Genomic DNA, 19,545 nt, shown 5'->3' with positions numbered 1-19,545 from the left:
TGTCTGTGTCTGCATCTCATCTCAGTCTCTTGAAACCAGTTCATGTTCAGTGCAGAGAAGAGTGTTTCTGATCAAGCTGATGGCTTTATCCTTGCCTGGTAGTGTCTGGAGGCTAGCTCTCCTCTCAGAGACCCGTTTCTTCCTTCTTGAGCCATCTTTTGAGCAGCAGGGCCAAAACACATAACTAAGCATCCAAGTACTCACTTTCCAGTTTTAACTAATGAAATACAATTTGTATTTCACCAAGCCTTACCACCCTCCATCCCACTTTCTGTAAAGCTGTTAATTTTAGGCAGGGATTCAGGAAGTGTCCACCCCCATTTTCTGCTGAGCACAGAAATAGCTCAGGAGAAATAGCCGCCTCCCAGGAGCAGCTGGCAGAATTCACTTTTGTGTGTTTTCTGGCATTTTGAATCTTGCCCTTTCGTGCACTGCATATCTGTGTATAACGCAACTGCTGATTTCCCCAGAACTTTCCGAAATGGGCAGGCTTTTCTCTCTGTTCTTGATGGAACCCTTCTGGATGGAGTCCTGTGGGGGGAGGGTCTGGGCTGTTAGCCCTCCAATACTGGAAACTTTCTCCTGCTCAGGAGGGTCTGTAGAAAAATAAACACATAGCAGTCTTTTTTTGGGGGGGAGGGGGAAGGAGGCCGTAATAGAAGGTCTGAATGAATAAAACATTGTGCCCTTAGAAATTCTGATTTCAGAATCTTGATCTAAAACCTTTTGTCTTTTGGGAGATTTCTTTTACATTTAAAAAGCAATTGGTGGGGGAAGAGGCTTTGACTGGTCCTTAAGATGCTCCTTAGAAATCTTAGCTCTGCTCAGGGAGAGTCAAGGATGGACTGAGCTAAGTGATATTTCCTTGGATGGGTGGAAGAAGTAGCTTCATGGGTGTTTAAAAAGTGGACCTGTTAGGACTGGCCTGCCAATCAGAATGGGCAGAGGCAGGGCTTGTGGGTAATCCTTAGGTAAATAGTTTGGGATCCTGAATAGAGAGTGGGTGGTGCCATTAGAAGGGTGGTGTGAATCTGAGTGGAGGTTTAGCTTCAGATGGTGAGTCTTATGGAATATGTTCATAAGGACATTCAGAATTAGCTAGTTAGCAATAGGTAGCCTAATGCTTAAATCAAAATATTTTTTGAAAGTTGATGAAAAATTGTGATCTATTAAGTTTTCTAATTTTTTTCCTTTCTGATTGACCTTCCCTGGAGCAAAGGACAGTTGGTAGAGACAAAATTATTCATCTTATTATTCTTAGATACTTCTGATCAAGTGTCTCTGAGGGAAATTTCTTTCATTAGTTCCTTATACAGAATTTTCCATTTTCTTCTTGAATAACCTGTATTTTGGTATCTTTTCTTCTTCTTCATTAAACTGAATTCTTAAAGACAACTATTTCTTCTTCTTCATCTTCCTGTGCCTTGAGGTGTGGTGTTCCATTAGTCATTGTGAGCGAATGAGTTCACGAATGAATGAATAACTAGGAGGTTGTGACCACTGACCTGAAAAGAGTTTGGAGAAGGAGCAGCTTACTCTTTTTATTTTTTATTTTTTGGCAATCCTGGGATCAAATCCAGGGCCTCACGCCTGCTAGACAAGTGCTCTACCACGGAGCCACATCCCAGGCCCTTTTTAAAAATTTTATTTTGAAACAGATCTCACTGTGTTGCCTAAGCTAGCCTCAAACTCTTGATCCTCCTGCTTCAGCCTCCAGAATAGCTGGAATTGCAGGCATGCACTACTACCACGCCAGTCTCTAGCTCATTCATTTTGCTGTTCCTTTGCTAGTAACCACTGAGCATTGATGGTAAGAAGGTCACCTTCCCTCTGAAAGCACCATTTTATTTATGAGATCCTGCAGTCCCCTCCCTGGGGATGTGCATTTTCTCTGTACTATCATTAGCAAAAGGCCAGTGGAAATTAGGGCTGATCAGAGGAGGCTATTACTGGATTCAGGTGGAATCTCAGATCCTGCATGGCCTCTGGGGAAGCAGGAGATGGCAGCATCAGCTTATTGAACCACCTGTGGACTGGGGGGCCACTCTGTCCTGCTTGGGAGCTGCATGACCTTTTTGACATGAAGCTGGAAGTGTACATGGCAGTAGATGTCATGCAAACCATTCACTTTCAAGGCCTCTGAAAACAAGGCTGTATTTTAAAGTTGCTGTCTCACTGGACCTTTTCTTTGTGAGAAGAATGACGGTATTAGAAAAGTCACAGGGTGGGGGTCATGGCATTTCTGTGCACTTCTCTTTAAGGAAGAACAACTGCACATGCTTCCTTTGTCCTGGAACTGGAAGGCAGCCCATTCTTGTCTTCCTCTTGATTGGCTCACCCTGAGCACCATGATTGTTTATTTAGTCCTTCTCTGCAGGAGGGGTCACATCTGGGCCTGCGAAAGGCCCAAGGGAGAACGTCCACATCCCTGTCTCCTATCTGCAGAGATGTCCTGCCAACACTTGCTATCATGTAGGATGTGAGCGTGTGTGCTACAACCAGGGAGGTTTCAAAAATTACCTTATTGAAAGGTGCTAAAAGAGCTGAGGCATGTGCATGCATCATCCTGCTGTGAGTGACAGAGAGGGGCCCTGGCAGAGGGAGAGTGGAGGGAGGCTCAAGGTTGACCTCTAGGTAAGGTCACAAATGTGCTCATGCCTGTTTCTATTGGTTGGCACTGGATTGGTGGATGTCTTTGCTCCCCTTGTATTCCTTTCCATGTGGCCACCCTGGTTTCCTTTCAGCATGGTAATTGGGTCCAAGAGTGGATTCTTGAGGCAAAGGTGGCAGCCACAGCCCTGTGAGGCCCAGCTTCAGAAGTTCTGCCTTATTCCATTGATTCTAACAGGTCACAAGACAAATCTAGGACAAGCCCAGAATCAAGAGAATGGGGTGGACTCTACCTCTTGATAGGAACTGGCAATTACTATGCAGAGACCCTGTATGGTGCCACCATTATTGAAAACACAATCTACTGAAATCTTAGGAAGGTTGGAAATAGGATTCAGAGTTAATAAGGTGTAGAGTTAATCATCAATCTTTTCAAATTAGTTGAAATGTAAGTTACTTACCAATGTCATGATGTATTTTATAAGTAATTGCAAATTGCATGTGACATATTTTAGGTCTATTAGGATATAGCTGATAAGGAGGGACAGTGAGTTTTGACATTGCCTTTTCCTTGTGAAAATGGATCTAGTCGTTTTAATCCAGTTATATTTGATCCTTGGCATTTATTTTATTTTATTTTTAGTACCAGGAATTGAACCCAGGAGTGCTTAACCACTGAGCCACTTCCTCTGCCCTTTTTATTTTTTATTTTGAGATAGGGTAGGGTCTTGCTAAGTTGCTTAGGACCTCACTAAGTTGCTGAAGTTGGCTTTGAATTTACAATCCTCCTGCCTCATCCTCCAGAGTTGTTGGGATTACGGGTATATACTACCATGCCTGAAAATCTTGACATTTTAAATGAGCTAAAAACCAAAAGAAAACAGAAAAACCCTACCACTTTATTTTTTTTTTTTGTGGTATTGGGGATTGAACATACCAAGAGTTTTGCACGTTAGGCAAGTTGTCTATGCCTGAGCCAAATCTGTAGCCCTTTAAATTTTTTTTTGAGACAGAGTCTTGATAAATTGCCCAGGCTGGCCTCAAAAACTTGTGATCTTCCTGCCTCAGCCTCTGGAATAGCTGGGATTATAGATGTGCTCCACTGCTCCCAGCAAAGAAGACTTAAAAGACTAAAGCTAAGTATCACTTCTTAATCTTTCTGCAAGTAAGTTGGATTTATGATGTTTTCTTCTGATTATGTAGCAAGCCATTCGCATTTTATCCGTCATCATATGTAATCTTTGTTTCTCTTTTAAAATGCAGGAATCTGATAAGGGTTGGCTTGAGCCGTTATAGACCCTGGCTATGGTCTTGCCTAATGACTAAAGGTCTTAACTCCCTGCTCTGTGGGCCTAGGCTTCCTGAGCTGTGTGCTGAGAGTGTGTCTGGCTTCCCTGCCGGGCCCTGATCTTTGAGACAGACTTGGCCACAAGATCACATGCTGGTTACTGAGCAAAAGATCCTGTCATGCAATCCTGGCCCAAGCTTGAGTAGAGTATGTACAGTAGCGGGTCCCAGGGTATACTTGCCAGCTCCTTAGAGAGTTCCCAGGACCTGTCTCCAACAATGGACTCATATTCTATTTCTGATCTGGGATGAATATTGATAACATAATGGACACAGAGCACTCATTTTATGTTCTCATTCTATTATATTCCCTATGAGCCATGTGCTATGGGCTTGGAGCAAGGCAGGCCCAGGGTTCCCTCGTGGGCAGCCTCCCTCAGTTGGCTAAGGGTAACCACAGCCTGAGTAAGTGAGAGAAGCAGAGGGTTCTGACAGATGCAGCTTGCCCTGTGTGTAGGATAGGTGCACAACTCCTTTCTTTCCCCCTCCCCAAATTATTGGAATTGTACAGCTGGATTGGAAGGGGAAATTGAGGCCCCAAGAGGGAATCTGGGAACTGAATGCTGGGGATAGTCTTTCTTATACTGTGCCAAAGGCTTGATGGCTGTTTGTTACCTTTAAGGAAAAACATTAAGACATGATTCCAACAATTTTCCCTCTTTCTCATCCATGTTCCTTGCTTCCTGACAGGCAGGTAGGCGGAAGAGGGTGAATTGCTTTTTTAGGCTCCTGTTTTCTCCCAGGGATTAGAGCAGGCTCAGTTGGGCTTTAACACTTACACACAGGGTAACAGAGCTTCCTGAGGAATGTGAACCTAATTAGGGCTTCCAGGGTCAAGAGGACAAAGAGGACACAAAACACCAAGTTAGGAAGAGCCCTTGAAGGAAGCAAATAGAGTTAATAAAGTCCCTAATGCCTACATTGTGTGCCTATCCTTTGTATAGATCCCTTGTTATCTGCAGGCTCCTGGTGAAAGCCTGACCTGGGGCACTCCCCAAATCTCTTCCCAGCCTAGGCACATTTCAGCAGCTTTGACTGAGGAGGCATGGGATGAGGAAGCCATTGCATGTTGTCGGCAGCCCTGGTGGGCCCATAGTGTTCTGCAAATATTCCATGTGAACCAACCTTTTAGGTTGCCACTGATCCCTTAGACCTTTGTTGTTGGGGGCTGAATTGTGTCCCCTCAAATTCAGGTTAGAGTCCTAGCCCTTCAGGATGTGACCGTATCAGTTAGGAGGAAGTCATTAGGGTAGGTTTTAATCCCATATGACCGGTATCCTTATAAGAAGAGTTTAGGACACAGACGCGAATCGAAGAATGACCCTATGAGGACACAGGGAGAAGATGTATTCTACAAGCCAAGGAAAGAGACCAACCCTGTCAATACCTGATCTCCCACTTTCAGCCTCTAATCCTGTGAGGAAATAAATTCCTGTTGTTTAAGCGGCTAGTTGGGTGTTTTGCTGCTGTTACGTCCACAGTGGGGCAAATGTCCCCCTCTCTTAGAGTTGTCACCATTAGGGGAGGGGACAATTTTCTTCTTATTATTCTACATCATTCATAACCAATAATAATAATGGTAATAAAAACAACTGAGCCAGGGCTGGGGTTGTGGCTCAGAGGTAGAGCACTCACCTAGCATGTGTGAGGCACTGGGTTGGATCCTCAGCACCACATAAAAATAAAATATTGTGTCTACCATAACTAAAAAAAATAAATAAATATTTAAAAACAAACAAACAAAAAATATGATTGGGCTGGGGATGTGGCTCAAGCGGTAGCACGCTCGCCTGGCATGCGTGTGGCCCGGGTTCGATCCTCAGCACCACGTACAAACAATGATGTTGTGTCCACTGAAAAACTAAAAAATAAATATTAAAAAATTCTCTCTCTCTCTCTCTCTCTCTCTTTAAAATAAAAAAAAAAGATTGAGCTGTTTATTTTTTCTCAATCTTCTATGTGATGGGAGTATAAAAACATCTTGCTGTTTTATTGATCATATATAACAAATGAAGTGAAATATGTAAAATAATAAACATTCCTTCAAAAAGGCCTCTGCCCTCCCTCCACCCAGAGTGCTGCCCTTTATAGAGCCATGAGAGGTGACCCAGCCTGAATTACATGGAGGTTCCAGTGGCCAGCCAACCCTCGGTGTCTATAGGGGTGTCTTTCAGGTCAGGGAAACAGGTGACCTCTGACCTCTTTATGGTTTGGGAAAGAAAGTGTGCCGTCCTGGCTTTAGGGTGAAGTTTCTTCATAAAGATAAAGAAGAAATAAACTTCGCTTCCAATTTTATGCAGCTTGATTATTTTTTAAAATATTTTTATTTATATTTTTTAGTTATAAATGGACACAACACCTTTGTTTTATTTATTTATTTTTATGTGGTGCTGAGGATTGAACCCAGGGCCTCACACATGCTAGGCAAGTGCTTTACCACTGAGCTACAACCGCAGCCCCATGCAGCTTGTTTATAGTTCCATTATTATAATTAAAGTCATTTATATAATGATAGAACTTGTGCTGAAGTGGTGCCTCTTTGCTTGACTTAGCAAATTGTTCTCCCCATTTTCGAGGCTGAGGCTGGCTGGTGGCTCTACCCTGCTTTCTATACCCCTTTTGCACTTGTTTTGTACCTGAATGGTGGCTTTCTGTATGTGGGTGCACTGACCCAAAGCACTTTCATGACTTGGTTGGTGCTGCTGAACTCTTTCACAGTTCCAGAATCCTGGCATGAACAAGATTCACCCAGGCCTGCTTGACTCCAGTGTGAGGAGAATTCTCCTAGGACAGAATTACCTGGAGAACAGGAAGGAAAAATGGATAGTAAAGAGAGCAAAACTGCCCAGGCTCCCCATGGTATTGGGTGACCCAGTGAAGGTGTGCTGGCAGTGAGAGTGGCCTCTCAGTTCTCGCTCCGTTTCCTGGGGCTCTCGGAGCTCATTCATGTGACCTCACACGATCAGAATTTTTGGTGATTCACAAAAGGTTAAACTCACATTTACCTTTATTCTATTTATAAAATAATAGGTAAGGCTACGTGTTTTTAGAGAAACTGGCAGAAAATTATCACTCTCTATTTGACTCTGTCCAAAAGAAAATATAATAGGAAGCAACCCCCAAAACTGAGTTCATAAGCTTCGTTGTATGAATCAGAGGGAGAACATGGCAAAGCGTGTGTTGAACTGAAGTCTTCTTTCTCTCACTCAGGGCCTTGATCTCCAAGGGGTAGCAGGGGGCAGTGGGACAGGTAGTTGCAGTGGATCCCAGTCTCTCTGAGTTGGATCTGCACTGAAGCCTGGGCTTCTGCCTGGTGCCTTAAGTGAGAGAGGCAGCGGCCTGGGTGAAAGTGCCTTCTCTGGTGAGAAGCACCTGTTAGCCAAAGCAGTAATTAACCTCCGTGATTGAATTCAGCGAGACTGAACTTTGGTTGGGTATGTGTACACACACCCTTAGAGATACACATGGACACTCACAGATAGATACACATAGAGACTCAGACAGACACACACACACACACAAACATGAACAATTTCAAATGTACACACACATTCCCACAGGGTGTGCACACATATTCCCACACACAAACTCGGATATGTACACACACTTAGAAACTTCCAGCACTGTCAAAACTCAGAAATAAACTGTCACACAGGCTCTTGTCCTTTTTTTCCTCCCCTATTTTTTTGTGGTACTGGGGATTGAACCTGGGATGCTGTACCATTGAGCGACATCCCTAGACATTTCTATGTTTTATTTTGAAACAAGATCTTGCTAAGTTGTTGAGGCTGATCTCCAACCTACTGATCCTCCTGCCTCAGTCTCCTGAGTAGCTGGAATTGTAGGCATGTGCCACCACACCCTGCTATTTAAAAGTTTTTTTTTGTTGTTGTTTTTATTGTGGTGCTGGGATCAAGCCCAGGCCCTCACTCATGCTTGGCAAGCATTATACCTCTGAGGAACACCCACAGGCCCCATATTTTTAAATATACATGGTCACATTCAAACTCATTCACATGCCCATGTATGCACACTTACACTCAACCACATGGTCCCAGTGACACGGTCAAGACTGGGTGGAAGCCCTTGCCACCCCCTGCTTCCATCCTGTTGAACTGCTGGCTTTGAGACGAGGTTATCAACACCAGCCAGCTCAGGCGCCCACGTAGCCAGGTGTGGGCAGGGCACACCTTGTTTGTTTGTGGTCGTCCCTGGTAACAGTAGATTAGGCTTCAAACAGAACTGAGAGAAGGCCATAAAGTGGCTGTCACACCGGCCTCTCAGAGGGACCGCTATCAAGGGAGGGATAAGTCCTGGGGTGCTGCAGCCTGCAACCAGTGGCTCACGGCTCATGCTCCAAAGCCCATGGCCCTCTCCTGGGATTTCCTCTAGCTTCCATGGGAGCTGCTATAGTCCCAGCCCCATCCCAATCTTGTCACCTCTTGTCAATCCTGTAGTGAGGGTTTTAGTTCCTGTCAGCAGCATGAGGTGCTTGGGACCAGCCAGCATCTCCTCTGTGAGGACCTGCACACAGCAGCTTTCTCTGTGACTGAGCTTCTCACACATAGGATAAGATTTCTGGGCTGTCGTGAGGACTCAGGAGAATGACCTGAAGACACAGCACTTGGCCCTCTGGTCACATGTTTATGGGACTGATTTGAGCCTGCACATGGGGATCGAGCCATGCGTCAGGTGCAGCTCAGTGGACCCTGCCCGGGTGCAAGCTTTACAGAATGGTTGCTGTGAACATGATAGTGTCAGTCTTTTGCCGAGTCCTGTAGTGCTGGCCCGTGCTGCTCAGTTGTCAGGACCGTCCATTGGCCAGGCTGGGCTTTCTAAGAACTTACCTGCTAAAGACATATCAGCTTCATGCTGAGCAAGGTCAGCCAACCTAGAGATGATCCAGGCTTACAGTGCTTCCTCTGTCAAAGCAAAAGAGTGAGAGAACCAGGGCATTTGGTCAGAGCTAGAATGGAAGATGGAAGAGCAGGCAATGACGTGCTGTGCTATCCTGATCTGACTCTGGGTGATCGCCCTCCTCAGTCACCTGACTCTCCATCATTGGAAGCTCCTTCTCCCTGGTGCAGAAGTGGACTGGAGGTCTGAAGGTCAGAGAGCCAAGTGCAATGGTTGGTGATGAGCCCCAGAGTTTTGTGGGTTCCAGTGGTTGCTATGCAGCCTTATCCAGAGAAGATGTGTGCTTCTTCTTTTCTAGGCAGGTTGAAGTACTGAGGTGGCATCCAAGGTCCACCTTGCAAATGCTTCAGAGCTGTTCAATGTGTTTTTTAATGTTCAGACTGTGCAGGCTGATCTAAAGTAAGATGTGAACACCTTGGACTTGGTAGCCTTGATATATGGTTCTCATTGTGGTCAGCTGCCCTCCTTATTCTAAGGCAAGAGAAATAATATATGGAAATAGCATCTATATCCAGCATCTGTATCTATATTTCCTGTCCTGGAATCTGGTTTTAGCCATTCTGAAGGAATGAATCCTGAAGTTTTTACTTGATCACACATGGTCCCAGGCAAGGTGGAACTTGAGCAGCCCTTGCTCACAGAGCTTATCTCTCAGTTGCTGGAGGGCACTTGGGGCCAGGCCAGGTGGGCAGTGTTACTGCATTCCATCTTGCCCTAGGGGGATGCACAAACGCACTTGATTTCTGGACTGAATTCTTGAGTGGCTGTTTTTTTTTTTTTTTTTAAATTCAAGTTTCTGATATTGTTTGGAGCTTTTCTTTTTTTCTTGCAACAAACATGCTTCCAAACAATTAATTTAAAAGTTAATAGACTCTACTTTTTAGGACAGTTTTAGACTTTTAGAAAAATTGAACACAGGTCCTCATCTCCCTCATATAAACATATTACATCCTGTGATACACGTATTACACTTGATGGGCCAATATTGAAATGTTATTTATTAACCTAAGTCCATAGTTTATGCTGGGGTTCACTTTGGGTACTCTTCATTCTGTGGGTCCGCATGAAAGTTAATGGCATGCATCCCCCATCACAGTACCATGCAGAATAGTTTCACCGCCTAAAAATTTGTGTTCCACGTATTCATTCCTCCTTTTCCCAACTTGTGACATTCACTGATTCTTTTACTGTCTCCATGGTTTAGTCTTTCCCAGAATGTCATGTAGTTGGAATCGTATAACATATGAACTTTTCAGATTGACTTCTTAAACACAGTAATACCACCTAATGCCTTTCTGTTCTTTTCATGCCTTGATAGCTCCTTTCTTTTGATCGCTGATTAATCTTGCCTAGAGTGGAATATAGACAATGACTTCTTAAAGGCAGGGGCTCCGATTGCACATTTCTTGTCAGCGTGTCACACATGTAGTGAGGCACAAGGATGCATGTGTGCATTGAGAATGTACTCTGCTTGGGGTGACATGAATCCCAGTGCTCTGTTAACCATGGGATCTCCTTGTTCAGTGCCACCATCACCCTGTAAATTTTCTCAAGCTTTTATATATATCAAACAAATGAAAAGGATATGTCCCTGTTTGCCAGCTGCTGTGTGTGTGTACAGAAGGAACTGCCAGTTAAAAGGGAAGGATGGGTGCCATGAGAGAATACCCCTGGCCCCAGCAGGAATGAGTCAGAATCTTGGTGGAGTAATGAGAGGCCCCAGACAAATGAATGACCGTGTGTCACATATTCCTTGAGGAACTTACTGAGTAAGATAAGCAAAAAAGCTATAAATAGTTACCACAGTAAGAACCAAGGTCACACTGCCACCCACTCCAAACTGCAAGGACAATTAGTCAGATGCCTGGGTTTCTCCTTCCTTCCCACATTTCCAGAAAATTCTTTTGAGAATGGAAGCATGCCAGGGGTCTGGAGGTGGGAGTGCCGGGAGAGTGCTGAGGAGAGAGGCAGCTCATGGGGAGTGAAATGCTGTTTGCAGGTACTAGGATCCTGGTCAGCCTCTCAGAGAAGCAAAAAGCAAGTTTGAACCCTAGCCTACACATGACTCTTTGTACTCTTACTTTCCTGTAAGCAGAGACCCTGCTCTGTGCCAGCTGTTGTTCTGAGCATCTCAAACACTATATCTTTTAATCTTCACAACTACCCCATAAAGAAGGAACTGTTACTACCTATAGTTTTCAGATAAAAGAACTGAGGCTCAGAGGGGTTTCAGGTCAATGTCCCATAGCTAGTAAGTGTCAGAACGGAGAGGCTACTGAAGGCAAACCCTAAAAATGAGCTCTTTATCTCCACAGGGTCAGTTGTTTCTGATGTTTTTATCTCTCCTGCTTGGGTTTTAGCTTTGATTGTATTACTTTGCCTTGTATGTGTCTTTTTGGGGATCAGGGTACCAGAGATTGAACTCAGGGGCACTCGGCCACTGAGCCACATCCCCAGCCCTATTTTGTATTTTATTTAGAGACAGGGTCTCACTGAGTTGCTTAGCGCCTCACTTTTTACTGAGGCTGGCTTTGAACTTGCAATCCTCCTGTCTTAGCCTTCTGAGATGCTGGGATTACAGGTGTGCGCCACCATGCCCGGCTACATATGTGTCTTTCTTTATAAGCTGTCTCTTCTTTGGAGAACTGTGGTAGTGAAAGGAAATTCCTTTCCACCGTCTCATGTACTGACTGGAGTATCCACACTAACTTTGTCACATTTAGACTCTATTTTGAGTTCTAGAAGCAGCTCTAGAAGAGTCGGTCCATTTTATAGAGAAAGCATGCCCCTGTGTGGGTGTGAGGAGTGTGGGCAGCTTGCAGACCACCCTGCAGAGCCCTCCACCTTTTTGGGGGTTAGCTTTCCATGATTCCCAGTGAGGAAGGGCTTGGATGGCTCAGAAGTTTCTGTTCTGAGAGTCCACCAGTTCTTTGAAATTGAAGGTGAGGGCTGGGGTTGTGGCTCAGTGGTAGAGTGCTTGCCTAGCACATGCGAAGTCTTGGGTTCGATCCTCAGCACCACAAAAAATAAATTAAAAAATAAAGGTATTGTGTCCAACTACAACTAACTAATATATATATAAATTGTAGGTGAAATTCTGTCTGTGTAAGCAATATGTATTTTTCTTGGAGGAAGGCTCTATAATCTTTTCCAAATTCTCAGAAAGGACGTGAACTTTCCCAAAGTTAGCAAAACACTGGATTCTGTTAAGTTTAGGCCCTCAGTGTCTTAAAATGCTACAACTTGGTGACTAGGAAAGCAGTTAGAGATAGTGTAAGCCTTTGGGCACCTCCTGTGGCCATTAGGCCAAGTATTTTCTGAAAATCCATTTGCTTATTTGTTTCTTCTCCCTTTAAGGTGGTGATTCCCTGCTGTGTGCAAGTTCACCTGGAACAGGTAAGTCTTTTGCATTGTGTTGAGGACATTTTGTCCTCAGGTAGACTGTTGAAACTGTGCCCCTTGGGGGAGTTTTTCTGCCAGGATCTCTATAGGGACATTTGACCTTCTTATTCTTCCCATTTGTTTTCCTTAAGAGGAGAGAATCCATGTGCTTTTTTGTGGGAACTTCTCTTAAGATCAATAATAGGTATCTTCAGGTCTTGATTTCCCTGAATCTGAGTTTCCTTGGCTGTCTTGGTGATAAAAATGGGGACAGTGACAGTAGCTGTCTCACAGGGTGTCTATGTGGAAACCGTGATGCAAGCATTTGTGGACATTCAGGTCTGACACCTGCCATGATTTTATCAGGTTCAAGGTAAACACAGGATAACACTTTCTCTTCGGCTTGTTGTTTGGTAAACATGAATTTCCACTTGTTCTTTAAATGAAACTCCTTAGAATTTCATATTTCCTTGGGTGTTTTCTTTGCCTCCACCCATTGGAGATGAAGGGGTTAAAACTTGTTTCTAGTGACTTATTAGCTTCTTGGACACCTGTGGGTCTCAGGAAGGTAGAACACAGACTACCTCTTATTACAAATCGGAAATGATTCTGGGGAGGCCAATGTAAGCAGCCTTTTGCTGCTGGGGAGAGTGTACCGCCCTGCCCTGCCCTGCCCTGCCTCACCAGGAGGAAAGGAGATACCTGCACTTGCCACCTCCTCCAGGTACCTGTCAGGTGTGCTGCATTTAGCTCCCAAACTGGATGGGCATCTTGTCCTTAGCCCCGATTTTGCCACATTCAGCATCCATTGGGTTCCTCTGGGGATTTTGCCTGCCCTTCTGCCTTACTGTCTCTGTGGGCTGAGTTCAGAGGCCTCCAGACAGGAGGCTGGTTGTAAACTGTTCTCTGAGGGTTTGGCTGAAGGGAGGGTGGTGCCACAGCCTGGTGAATCAGAGCCTTTGAATTCAGAGCCTGGCACCACCACTGAGCCTGTCTCTTTCTTTACCTAGAGAGGTTAGGGTGCTCCCTAACCTAGCTGATGCCAAAGGGCAGGGAAAAGGGATTCATGGTGGTCAGGCATGCCACATGTTGTTATTGTGCTCCCTTTAATACTCTCACATGCTGTGGGTCTCTGTACTTGTGGGGGAGCAAAATGTGCATTAAAGGTCAAAGGAAGATAAAAACAACACAGGTCTCCCGAAAATCTAAAAACCTACAAACTATGCCAGACACCTCGGTGGAAACATCAAGAGCTGAGGCCCTCAGGGACGGCACGGACTTCTGTCCAGTTTGCCCTGCTGGCCTTGGTGCTGCCCCGAGCTGACCAGCCACTTCCTCCCCTTCACTATTTTGTGGCGCTCATAGCCAGGTCCTGGGGTGTGTCTTTGTGTACTCTTGGCTTTGATAGGCTGCAATTTGTCTCTGTGATTGAGGGGGGTGAGGGGCTGTGTGCCACTCCGAGACCTTGCTGAAGCCCATTTTCCCCAGCGTCCTGTCCTCTGTGGTTCTGCCCTGTGCACAGAGGCTTTCCTGTCATCAGATTTATTGGTCAGTCGTAGACACCTGTCCTGCTGGAATGTCACATCTGTGCACCAGGTCCAAAGGGTCTCTGCGAGGGTGTCCAACTTGGCGCTGGGGGACTGTCACTGGGTTCCTCGGAGTCCCCAGTGTTTGGAGAGGATCCTCTCAATCTTCTGGACACAGCTTCGCACTACAATAGGATGTGATTTGCTTTCAATGAGTGTGGTCACTAAGACAGCTGGCTCGTTTTCCAGCCTGGCCCACTCCTGTACAGCTCTGTGTGTGATTGTGTGTGTATTAGGTATGCATTGTTATATGTGTTTGAATATGAAGATGTGTGTTATTCATGTACTTGTGTTATACACATATGTACATATATATATAAATGGGAATTATATAGGTACTTGTTACATGTATGTGAATGTGTGTATTAAATATGCATTTGTTGTGGGTATATAGGTATGTATAAGGTTTTTGTGTAATGTAGGTATATGATTGTGCAGTTGTGTGTATCATGCATCTAATTATGTACATGAATGTGTAGATAGAAGTACATTTGACATGTAGTTGTTATAGGTATAGGTGTGTATGTTTGTGTAATTGTCATTTATATATGAATGGGTATTATATATGCACTTCTTATATGACTGCATAGATATGTGTGTACTGTGAATGTAATTGTTACATGTATATGAATGCAAAATGTGTATTTTATTTGTGTTTTTTCCACATTTTTATTGGTGATGTGTTTGTAATAGATATATAAATGTGTATTATGTAGTAATTGTTATACACATGATATATAGGCATGCGTATTATGCATGTAGTTGTATGCATGTGAGAGTGTGTATGGTACATGTCATTTCTGCATGTATGTGAATGCATAAATTTGCATTTTGCATGAATTTGTTATACTTGTCATTATTATGTATATGTGTGTATGTGTGTCATTGTCAAGAATACAAATATAAGTGTATTGTGTATGTACTTGTTATATGTGTATTCAGTGTTACATGTGTGCTCATTATGCATATGATTTTTATGTGTACATAAATGTATGTATATTACATCATCATGATGGAGACAGGTTCTAAGAAGTGCTTTCATTATTAGGTGATTTTTGTCTAACATCATAAAATGAACCTAAATAAACCTGGGTGGTATAGCCTACTACACACCTAAGCTATATGGTGGAGCCTATTGTTCATTGTTTTTAATGCTTCCAACTTTTTTGGTTAAAAACTAAGACACAACACACACATAAGCCTGAGACTGCTCGGGGTCAGGATCATCACAGATCTTCCGTTGGAAGATCTTCTGAGGCAGGAACACTCCTGAAGCTGTCATCTCCTATGACAGCAATGCTGCCTTCTGGAATCCCTCCTGGAGGATCTGCCTGAGGCTATTTTACAGTTAATCTTTTTATAAGTAGGAGTGCACTCTAAAATAAGGATAAAAGATACAGTATAGTAACCACATAAACCAGTAATATAATCATGTCTTATCATTATCAAATATTTTGTACTATTAAATTGTATATTGCTCTACTCTTGTACAACTGGCAGCACAGTAGGTTTTTTACACCAGCATCACCACAAACATGTGGGCAATGTGTTGCGCCACTGCATTAGAACAGCTGCAGTGTCAGCAAGTGACAGGAATTTTCCAGCTCTGTTATCATCTTATAGGAATATTGCTGCAAATTGTCATTTTGTGCATGTGACGTTGTGTGTGTGTGTGTGTGTGTGTGTGTGTGTGTGTTTCCCTGAGAGGACCATGCATGAGTCCAGTCTGTGCTCCTAGCTCTCTGTGACCTTTTCTAAACTGCTTTGACCAGCAGTTCTCTAAGTGTGGCCCTGGGCCAGCAGCCTCAGCATTGCCTAGAACCTGTTAGAAATGCATATTCCCAGGCCAGCCAGTCCTGCTGAATCAGGAACCATGGGCTGGAGCCCAGTGATCTGTGTTTAAACAAACCCTTGGGAAGGTCAGTGCAGCTCAACTGTGAGAATCACAGCTGTGAGCTGGAGCTGGTGCAGGGCTCTTATGTGGGTGTGCTGGTCAGGTGTGGCCTTGGCTGTGTACTGCCCCTCCTCAGCTGCCTCTATGCATGGCAGTCTGAGCTCAGAGACCCTTATCTTTATCCAGTGTGGAACTTTTCCCTGTAAGCAGGGTTGTGCTGTCTTCCTCATGCCTGTGGAGGGATAAATGGAAGGGTGGATATGGCCGCAGCAGCCCAGCTCTCATCCCTTCGGTCTCCTTGTGCTAGGTGAAGTGGTATAAATTGATCCTCCTCTGTCCAGTGGAACTTGTGGGGAGGATTTGGACCTGTATATTTCTCAGGGCAAAAAGCATCCAATCCTTTTTTCTCTCCTGCCCCTGCTTGGGCCAGGAACCTTCTGGCACAGGGGTTCCCAGTGCTTTGGACTGGCACAATGACAGACCTTCAGATAACACCCACATTCGGGCAGGCCTTGGGAATCCCCTGGACCATTTGGTCCTGACCAGGTTACATGAGAGCAGTTTTTATTTTCTCTTTGTTAACCATTCATCAAACACCTGCTGAGTGGTTAGGCTACCCCCTGGGGCTCAAAAAATGTGAAGAAACTCTCCAAGGTCACCCAGGTGCTGAGAGGCCCTTGCAGGCCTGACCTTGGCTTCTTCGTCTGCTTGTGTCTGTGGACTTTCTACCTTTCCAGAGAAGGGATACATTCATTACTAGTGCTTCTAATTTTTTGATATGCCACATTTGTTAAATCAAGGATAAATTGTGGTAGGGAAAAAAAAACACACACACAAAAAAACCCCGCACATGTTGTTAGTAGAACTTGAGAGGAAATTAGTAGTTATTTAATACCACTGTTTTGGGCTCAGGATTTGGGGCAGGCTGCATTGCACATGGATGAACATGACAGATGGAGGTTTTGGTGTGCCCTTTGAGCCTTGTCACATTGTCCTGGGTCTTGGCGCTGCTTGAACTGATGCATAGGGGGGTTCCTACAGGGTCTCTCTGGTTCTCTGCCTCCTCCTCTTACCTCACATGCTGTCGGGAATCATGGTGACTCCTGTCCTTGGACTTCATGACTCAGGCAGCCTTCCGGCTTTGGGAACAGATGATCTGCTTGATTTTTGGATGCTCCATATGTAGCTGTGGCTGTCAGTAGTCAGCTCTGAGGTCACCCTCTGTTCCCTGGGGTGCGAATGTCCCTGCATTTGCTTATATCCTGCCCTAGACCTGGCTGCCCCACTCTGTCCCATACCAGTGGCACTTCCTCCACTTGGCTCCTTTGCCACCCGCCTCTGCTCTGCAGATGTAACCTGGGGGCCGGGAGCCCTCCCAGGAGGTTGCAGCATAGCTTCATCCCAGCACGTTTTAACATTGCAAGCTGGTAGGTCTGCCAGAATTCCTGTGGTAGCGTGGAGTTGGGGCATGATTGTTTTGAAACTCTCTGGCATAATTCACTGGTCTCAGCAGAGAGAAGGTGGTGATGGCCCATGCCAGCCAGACTTAATGACTGCCCGTGACAACCCATGATCAACTGTAGGAGCATCTGTCACCTTGATGACGTTATGCCTGTGAGTGAGTCGTATTTGTCTGTGGGGCCTTTATGACCACCTGGTGGTGTTTCCGACACGAGGAGGGAAGAGACCTTTCCTATAGCCATCGTGTATTGATCCAGCGGCTGTTTGCCTGTGATGTTGGTTTTCCTATTACTTCTCCAAAGCGGAATCTTCTTCTGTTTATTGCTGTGGTTTATAATAATGGGACGTGAGGTTAGAGTAATGCATGTGCTAAAAAAAGGTCAGTCATTGCGGTTAAGACTAGAGGCTGGGGGCAATCTCCCTTTGTAAATGTTAACATAGCTGATGAAACATGCAGACAGGCTGAGTTTCCTGGGAGCCAATGTGAAAAGAAAGCCACAATTAGTGACAGGTATCTTATCTGAAAGGAGGGGGAAAAAGCAGAAACTGCAGAGAAAATATGTGGGAAATTATGGAGGGTGTTGACTAAGTTGATGGACGTGTCTTGAGCTAAGACATAGGGCAAATGTTCCTGTCTGTTCACGGACACAGTGCAATGATTGTTGTAGAGACAGTTGTTTCAGACAAGCTGTTACAGTGTAACCATGTGTTGTAATAAGATCCTCAGTGATGGGAGAGGTGGTCCTGCTCTTTAGGACTGAGTCAAGTCCTGTGCTCCAGCTGTTCTGTAGATCTCCATGTGCATGTACACTACTTGCTCACATGTACACGCAAGCACAGAGTGTACTAGTTCTTAGGAATGAGCATGGAACTGAAGTCAAGTCTGGAACCATCCAGGCTGTGAATACCAGAGAGCTCCATGACCTTGATCTGACTCCTTTTGTTTTGTGGGCTCCATGTTCCCCTTCTGTAAAATGGGATTCCCACCACCTTCCTCTGGGATCACTGTGAGATTGGAATGAAATGAAGTATTAAAATTCTCAGCACTGCTCAGGAAATACGTGATGAATGGGGAAAGCCTGACTTGCTGTTTCTTGGATTTGAGAGGACAATGAAGTCCTTTTAGTTCTGCAGGCCTGGCTGTTTGTTTTGTGTTTTGATCTTGTACTCTTGCCATCTGATGGGGCAGAACCAGTCTGATGAGCTGCAGGGGACGTCCTCTGCTTCCTGAGGGTAAGGACATGAGGAAAGATACTCTCGATGCCTTGGATCCTGTGATCCCTTGATTGGAGACTGAGGACAAGGAACTCAAGGCCTGGGGTTGGAACAAGAGTATATGGCATATGTGCTTCTCTGCTTGGTAGGTGCTGTTTTCCAGAGTGGTTTCCTCTGACAGCTACCTAACTATTGTATAAACAGTGGTAATAGCTTTTTGTTGAAGTTCCAATGGCAGACTATTTTGCTTCTGTCCATCTTACCTTTACCTTTCCACACGTCACCCAAGGGAGCTGGTTCCTATCCATACAGGAATCCTGACACTCTTGAGGTGTAGGCATGGCTTTTGTTAGGAGACCATGGAGTCCATGTGTCTGATCTGGTTTCATGCCAGACTCCTAGGCTACCCCCAGTATCCAGGGAGTGGCCTTGGCACAGCCAGCCCTGAGGATGTCTGCACTGTTTATAGAGTGGCCACTGTCCTTGAAGAAGGCCTGGTTCGTGTTCCAGCCTTCCGGTGGCCTTCTAGTGGCTATGTGTGGGAGGTGGGCAGGACAGTGCCAGCTGCAACAGCTCAAGAACAGGTGCAGAGAACCCCATCCAGCTGCTGGCACACACGTTGAGTGCTTTTGCTGGTTTCTCATGCTGGTGGAGAGGTCATATCAGAATAGCTTCTGAGTCATAACAGCTTTGGTTCCCTTTGTTTAATTAAAGTGAAGCCAATGGACTGTTTCCATCAAAGGTGACATCAGGAGTCAGGTTACATTGTCTAAGCCTAGAGTTTTCAAACTGGCTTTTGCCAACCGTCCCCTGATACTGTTGTGTGTATGCATGTGTGTGTGTGTGTTTGTGTCTGTGTTGCATGTGTGTGCATGCAGTGTGTGTGTTATGTGGATGTACATTGGCACCTTTTTCAATAAGTTTGTTTAACTCTTAAAACCACCCAGAGCAAGCTGTCCTGAGTAATGAGATCAACACAAAGACAAATTGTGACTGTTTAGGAAATCTATGACACGTTTCATTCTTGCTTCTTCCACTGATGGTCCACGACAGAGTCTCACAAAGCATCTAAGTTATTTTCAGAAGGAATGCCTACCAAGTGGATAAATAGAAACTTCTGGTGAATGAAAAGAA

General features: G+C 44.8%; 1 protein-coding gene across 1 annotated transcript in view; it reads left to right on the top strand.

The window, feature by feature from the left end:
* The window catches only part of Tns3 (tensin 3), a 265,870-nt gene that overhangs the window by 78,390 nt on the left and 167,935 nt on the right, over positions 1-19,545 (top strand). Inside the window, exon 4 of the mRNA XM_076836877.2 lies at positions 12,232-12,270. The gene's annotated coding sequence lies outside the window, so the exon portion shown is untranslated. The remainder of the gene's footprint in view (positions 1-12,231; positions 12,271-19,545) is intronic.

Source organism: Callospermophilus lateralis, chromosome 1, assembly GCF_048772815.1.
Source record: "Callospermophilus lateralis isolate mCalLat2 chromosome 1, mCalLat2.hap1, whole genome shotgun sequence".
In the NCBI taxonomy this organism is placed as follows: Eukaryota; Metazoa; Chordata; class Mammalia; order Rodentia; family Sciuridae; genus Callospermophilus; species Callospermophilus lateralis.
The sequence above is the reverse complement of the archived record's forward strand: the minus strand, read 5'-3'. Positions and strand labels throughout refer to the sequence as shown.